This window comes from Coenobita brevimanus, chromosome 50 (assembly GCF_032717465.1).
Source record: "Coenobita brevimanus isolate Jiangsu-jjx chromosome 50, ASM3271746v2, whole genome shotgun sequence".
Taxonomy (NCBI): domain Eukaryota; kingdom Metazoa; phylum Arthropoda; class Malacostraca; order Decapoda; family Coenobitidae; genus Coenobita; species Coenobita brevimanus.
The window spans coordinates 8,554,332-8,561,831 of NC_137003.1; positions in this window are offsets into that span (position 1 = coordinate 8,554,332).

Consider the following 7,500-nt stretch of genomic DNA (forward strand, 5'->3'; position numbering starts at 1 on the left):
GCATGGATGGAGTGGAGTAGGCGAGATGGGCTGGGATATTGGGGAGTAAAGGGACAAACGTGTGATAGTACACCCAGCTAAGTTTTCGTTGTAAGCAGGTCGTTGAGGTGTAAGTCAAGAGGTGGGTGCTGAAGGAGGTAGATGGAATGGGCCAAGATAGAGGTGGAATGGGCCAAGATAGAGGTGAAAGGTTAGAAAGAACAGGACGAGTATACTGTGTGAAGATGTGGGTTACATTAGAGGTGAGGCTGGTTGTGATGAGGGATGCAAAAAAAAAAAAAAATAGTTGTAGCAGCAGCAGCAGCAGCAGCAGCAGCAGTAGTAGTAGTAGTAGTAGTAGTAGTCGTAGTAGTAGTACAAGTAGTTATGGTAGCAGTAGTAGTAATGAATAATAATAATAATCATAATAATAATAATAATAATAATAATAGGAGTCACGTGAGGATAGGCGTGTTTTATTTACCATTATCAGGTGTTTTATTTACGAGTAGCAGGTGTTTTATTTACGAGGACCAGGTGTTTTATTTACGGGTTCCAGGTGTTTTATTTACGAGTACCTGGTGTTTTATTTACGAGTGCCAGGTGTTTTATTTACGAGTAAGGTGTTTTATTTACAGTACCAGGTGTTTTATTTACGAGTAGCAGGTGTTATATCTACGAATAGCAGGTGTTTTATTTACGAGTAGCAGGTGTTTTATTTACGATTACCAGGTGTTTTATTTACGAGTACTACGTGTTTTATTTACGAGTACTACGTGTTTTATTTACGAGTACTACGTGTTTTATTTTCGAGTACTACGTGTTTTATTTACGAGTAGCAGGTGTTATATTAACGAGTAGCAGGTGTTTTATTTACGAGTAGCAGGTGTTTTATTTACGATTAGCAGGTGTTTTATTTACGAGTATCAGGTGTTTTATTTACGAGTAGCAGGTGTTTTATTTACGAGTACCAGGTGTTTATTTACGAGTAGCAGGTGTCTCTTATAACAGGTAAAAACAAAAGTCTTCATCACAGTAAAGGAGTTAATCCCGAAGTCAGACTCTCCATTCTCTCCTCCGGCCGCGGATGATCTCAGCAAACGATAAAGTTATAACGAAGTGATTTGGCCAACGGTGGATAAACAACGTCATCCACTTATAAGGTTGTTTATGACACCGGGAATCCACTCTGGCGAAGGGAGTGGTTATAGCTGGCACGGGTCTTTTCCGCCATATCCCCAGTCAAGGTTTAACCATTTTCCTGCGCTGATGAATACGTTTGGTTTAGCTTGCTACTTCCAGACGATTTTATGCCACACAGGAGGGACCTCTATTAGTGAAGGGGTTAATGGTAGCTTTAATTAACCCCTCCAGGTGTAACAGTCTCTCCTGCTTAATAAAATCGTCTGGAGAAAGCAGGAATAAAAAAATTGAAGCATGATCTGAGTCCTGGGGTTTCTCTTTACGCTGATTTTATTGGATTGTTTTATGCTGGAACTGAGCAACAGGATGGGTGGGTTTGGTCCGACAAGCCTTATTGGTGTTGTGGTTATTGAGGGAGGAGTGGAAGGTGGGAAGGGTGAAGAGGGAAAAGATGAGGTGATGACACGGAAGGAGGAGGAGGAGGAGGAGGAGGAGGAGATGCAGAAGAAGATGAAGAAGATGAGGGCGTGGTGCAGTGAAGGTATCTACGGTTTTATGAAAAGAAAAGATAAAACACGATCAAAATAAAAGCACCAAAGAGGAGAAAAACAACTGACATAAAGATCGCAAAAAAAAGGAAGAAAAAGAAGAATAAGGAAGGATGCTAAAAAAAAGTTTCAAGGACACATACCAGGTGTTATATGACAAAGTTTCATCGAAGAAGAGGAAGAGGAAAAGAAGAGAACCAGAAAATGGAAAATAAGAAATGGGGAAACATACGAATACACACAGAAGGAAGACACGAAGGAACTGCATGAAGAAAGAAGCAGGTGATGAGAACTGCATGAAGAAAGAAGCAGGTGATACGAGGACGAAGAAGAGACACAAAAATGATGAATAACAAAGAGAAGGCAACGAGGCAAACAAGATGATACAGTAGAGCAAGAAAATCAAAATGACATGTAAGTAGAAAGAAAAAGACAAAATAAGAGGCTCGACAGAAGGATGATGAGGATATAAAAAAAAATGAAAATAACCCGTGAATACAAACAAGACAACGAAAAAAGGACGAAAAGAAAGACGACTGGGGAAAAAAAAAAATAAATGCCGCGTGAAAAGAAAGAAGGCTACGAAAGAGGAACGAAAGAAGGACGACTCTGGTATAAGAAAAAGATAGTGACTACGAAAAAAGAAGGACGAAAAGAAATACGAGATCGGTACAAGAAAAATATAATGGCTTGTGGCGTGATGGAGGCGTCTGATTAGGGTTTTATGCGGCGGGGTTGGGTGGGATGCCACCTGCATTGTAAAAGACTTGACGATTTACGGCGAGGAGAGGGGAGGGAGGCTAGAGAGGTTGGCCCCATTGAAGAAGAGAAGAGAAATAAAGAAAGAGGAGCGAAGAAGAATAACTATGGGAAAGAGAAAAGAAGGAAAGTGACACATGAATGAAAATAAGAAGGATGACGAAGTAAAGATGGATCGTGATATTATTACAGTACGGCATTATTATTATTATTATTATTATTATTATTATTATTATTATTATCATCATCATCATCCTCACCTGCCTCACCACAGACTCAACTCTACTTCAAGTCGACATTCAGACCAAACAGACTTTACTCCCATTATCACGTTATAATTCACCAACCTACAACCTCACCAGACTGTTTACCTCTCACTCTCCACTTCACCCATCAATATCCACATCCAGGAGCCTCTTCTTCCACAGTTCATCAGTTCAACATTTACTCGTACATCTGCCAGCCTCCTTTCTCATTTCATTATGTTTATAGTTTCCCTGGCTTTCATTTCCTCCACTCTTCGCCCGACCAATTTATAGTTTATCTGCAAGTGCTGGAAGTTTTATAAGTATTGTGAGATGGTTTGGAGCGGATGAAGAATTAGAGACCAACGAGAAGTGTATATTTAACAAGGTGGAGGAGAGGGGGAAGGGGAAATCAAGGATAGGGTGGACAAAATGGAATGGAGACGTATATAAATGAGGGAGGTTTGAGTTGGAGGAAGGGTCACCAGATGGCAAAGGACAGGGTTACAGAGGCAATTTGCTTGTGATCACCATTTCTGATAGACAGACAGATAGACAGATATATAGATTGACAGTTAAGCCCACTTTTGGAAACCCTCTTCTCCACAAATCAACTCATCAACATTCACATCCAATTGTCTCCTATCCATTTATACCCATATTTTTAGCAATCTTCGTTTCTGGAGTCTTCATCGTCAGTAGTTACTTTCCAAATGTGTTTTTTTTTTTCCCCTCCACAAGTCATCAGCTCAACATCCTCATCCATCAGTGTTCTCTCCCATCAACCTTCACCTTCGCCAACTTTCTTCACCAACTCTTTCTCATCCATCTTCCATTCACATAATCTTACACTTAAAGAGACCAGGGAGTTAGTTTATATTCTGCCTGAAATTATGTACTTCGTCATTAATATTCAACGGATATATCGAAACACAGATAATTCTATACATGTTACGGAGTTCATCCCCTCATCCCTGTCTTTTATCGTAAGTATGGCAGAATTAATGCCTAGTTTTTTTCTTACTATCGAGTTGATATTGCATGATTTTGAAATGTTCCTAAGAATTTATATCTCTGACCATCATACTTCTTAAGTCTGTATTATCTTAAAATTTACATCTGTTGACACTATTTTCAGATGCTTTCGTGTAATGGGAATTGTATTTTGAGTTACTGCGCACTGTAGTTCATCACCCAATTATATGTAATGAATGGAACTATATAATTAAAAATGTTGACTCTGACTTAACACACACGAGACTGAAACTGCTCCAAGGTAGTTAACTTCTTGTTTTCATTTTAGTCGTGTGTGCAACATTTATAATTAGAGTTGCCAAACCAGAAGGCGCTAATTACACACAGCTGCTCAAAACTCCATAGATCGCCAGAAATAATAATAAGACCTCTGGAAAATCGCTGGCATATGGATAAAATCGATAGTTGTTTAAAATTTTGGCGCCAGAAAGTTGTAAATGTATCTAAATCTAGCGCGTAAAAAGCTAAGTTGGTACCTCTGCATATCAGTTAGCGGGTCACACCTCACTGTGGCAGGACCGCTACACTAAGCGATAAGCAACTCGTTCAGATTTACCACCACGAGAGAAAGAGAGAGAGAGAGAGAGAGAGAGAGAGAGAGAGAGAGAGAGAGAGAGAGAGAGAGAGGCTTGAGGGCGTGCTAAGCCACTCCTGGAGATTATCTGGAAAAGGTTTATGGCTGTGGAGGTGGGGTTGTGGGAAGGAGAAGAGGACGACCAAGAAAGAGATGAAGATACAAACTGGGAAAGCTGAGGGAGAAGGAAGTGGAAATACAAGGTGGGACAGCTTAATTCTCACCACCACCAGAGGATTTTGTTCAACCTAGGAATCGTCTCTTGTTCTGAGGTTAACCCCTTCTTACAGGATGACATTTTCATTTTATTCATGCAATCTCCAGACGATTTCATTCAGCTCAAGAGAGACTTTTTGAAATGGGGGGGTTTGGTGCAGCCTTCACTAAACGCATCAATACCAAGGTGGTTTTTTAAGCAGGTGAGACGCGTTTTTTATTTATCTGTTCTTGTCACCACCAAAATCTTGCAATATTTAACTTCGAAAAAATAGATCGTCTGTCTAGTCCCCCCAAAGCATCTTCAACTCTGAATAAAATCGTCTGGAGAATGGCAACAGTGAAAAAAATACGCCCACAGGTTGACGGCACTAAACAGCCCGGTAATAAAGCCGTCCATCCCACAGCCAGCAGCCGCGACACCCATCGTAAATTACAAGCCAGAGGAACAGTAACTTTAGAACCACCTTACGTGAAGATCTGCCACTCGTATCGGAACAACAGGTGTAGAACGGGGCAAAATATCTCTTCACATTTCACCTTTTCTACACCTCATTTCCCTCCGCTGGCTAATATTCAAAAACTGTGAGAGGCCTGCTATGATTCTCTGTCAGTAGACGATTTTATTTAATACGACGCACCAGGGAGGACTGTGACGGACATGCCCTGTGTGTGAAGTAGACGAAGTAAACAGCAGGCCAACTTTTTAACTCAGACTGTACTCAAAATTTTCAGGTTACGATTGTTGGATGGACGACCTGCATTCTCTTAAGCTAAGGAAGTTTTCTACACCTCCTCCTTACAAGCATATTTTTTTGGTACCTAGTAAGTCGGTAAAATCTTATATGTTACGTAATGAAGGGGCAGCACTGCCAAAAAAGCATAAACAGCGTACGACGTAATACTAACGTGCAATGTGCAAAATAAATCGCTAAGGAAGAGGTAACAGAAACTGCTAAGGTGACAAGAATACGGCTATAGGTCCGCATTCTCATCAGCTTCATATTTTACACAGTTTAGCATAATTCGTTCCGTTTATGCTGTTTACATTTATCGACAACATTTTAGATTGCATAAATGTTACATAAAATTCATTAACGTTTCAGGTACAGAAGCACCAACAACGAAGAGGCGCTAGAAAGTAACGAGAATACGAGGCCAGGAGTCACCTTTCGTAAAACAGGGTGCATTTTTGTCCTAGGATGGTTTACGACGGGATGGCGGCAGGATCGGGTGTGGTCTTGATAACCCTACATGGGAAACACACAGCTCCCGTACCCACTCGGCCACCCTCTGCACATCTGACGAGGATGGGATGTGCTCTGATGGGAGTGACTTGTGGCAGGTGTGGGCTGATTGGCCTGTGGCAGGTATGAGGTGACTGGCAGATGTGGACTGATTATGGCGGGTCTGGGGTAACTGACTTGCGGCAAGTATGGGGTGACTGGTTGGTGTGGGGTGAGTATGGCAGGTGTGGGGTGACTGAGGGTGGAGTGGGGTGAGTATGGCAGGTGTGGGGTAACTAAAGGTGGTGTGGGGTAAGCATGGCAGGTGTGGGGTGACTGAGGGTGGGGTGGGGTGAGTATGGCAGGTGTGGGGTGACTGAGGGTGGTGTGGGGTGATTATGGCAGGTGTGGGATGACGGAGGGTTGTGTGGAGTGAGTATGGCAGGTGTGGGGTGACTGAGGGTGGTGTGGTGTGAGTATGGCAGGTGTGGGATGACGGAGGGTTGTGTGGAGTGAGTATGGCAGGTGTGGGGTGACTGAAGGTGGTGTGGAGTGAGTATGGCAGGTGTGGGGTGATTGGCAGGTGTTGAGTTACTGGCAAGTGTGGGAAGACTGTAGCAGGTGTGGATTGACTGTACAATCTTTCCCTGTAATATATCTTGCGTAGGAGAATATGCACATCTTAAAAGACTTTTAAAATAAGGATACTTGTATTTTAATTAACCATGCAGTTCATATAAGTAACAAAAGAGAGAACGCTAACGTAACGTATGCAGAAGGAAATTGGAATGGAAAAATTGCTAGGAAGATCTCTAGGTAATAAGAATACTGTCTGGGCAATGAAGCAAGGTGACAGGAAGGCAGATATGAATACGAATTAGAAGTATGGGCAAGGTGTTGAAATAAAGGTGATGAATGACCAGGTGTATATGGTGGGTAGAGGGTGGTAGGATAAAAGAATGGAAGGTTGCTATGAATGTAAATTGGGAGTGAAAATGAGATACTGGAAGGGCAGGTGAGGGGAAAAATATGAATAAGTTAGGGGCAGAAAAGGAAAATATACAGATGATGAGAAAGAAAGGGAGAGAGCAGTAATGGTAGAGAAGGAATATACTTGACTAAAGAGAAGGAAATATGCATTGTGGGAAGGTGGGGGCAGACTGGTGTTTGGGTGATGCCAGGGAGGGATGGAGGTAAAGGACAGGTAGATGCTGTGGGGATACTGAGTAAATCATGTTAACAAATTCACCATGTGGAGAGTATCGTCTGGCGGCAGTAAATATTATTTCTACTGCATCACCATGTTATTTAGTCCAGGCATTTAAAGCAAGAGTGACCAATGACTCTTCTGTGAGCAGCATTAGACGACCAAAAAATTCCGATCTTTACTTAACTTTAAATCGTTATGTGCCAAAGAGGACTGAAGTGCCTTAACCAACTAAACCACCAGACAAACATGAATCGCCATGGCAGAGGAGGGACCGATGGAACTTGTTTTTATTTCCTTCAGTAAGGGATGTGCTGGGAGGTAGCCACAACAAAGCAAAATAATCCCAATCCTAATAAAATGGTTAAGAGAGGTGAAGAATGGGTGATGGGTGAAGAATATATGATGAAGGCCGAAGGAATTGAGTGGGCGATGGAACAGTGGGCCTAGGGGACTTCTCAACGCCTTTTTCTCTGCGATTCATTTTGCACATCTAAGAATCATCACATATGCTACTGATGCAAACTGTCAACCTTAAACACATACACACACAAACACACAAAAATGA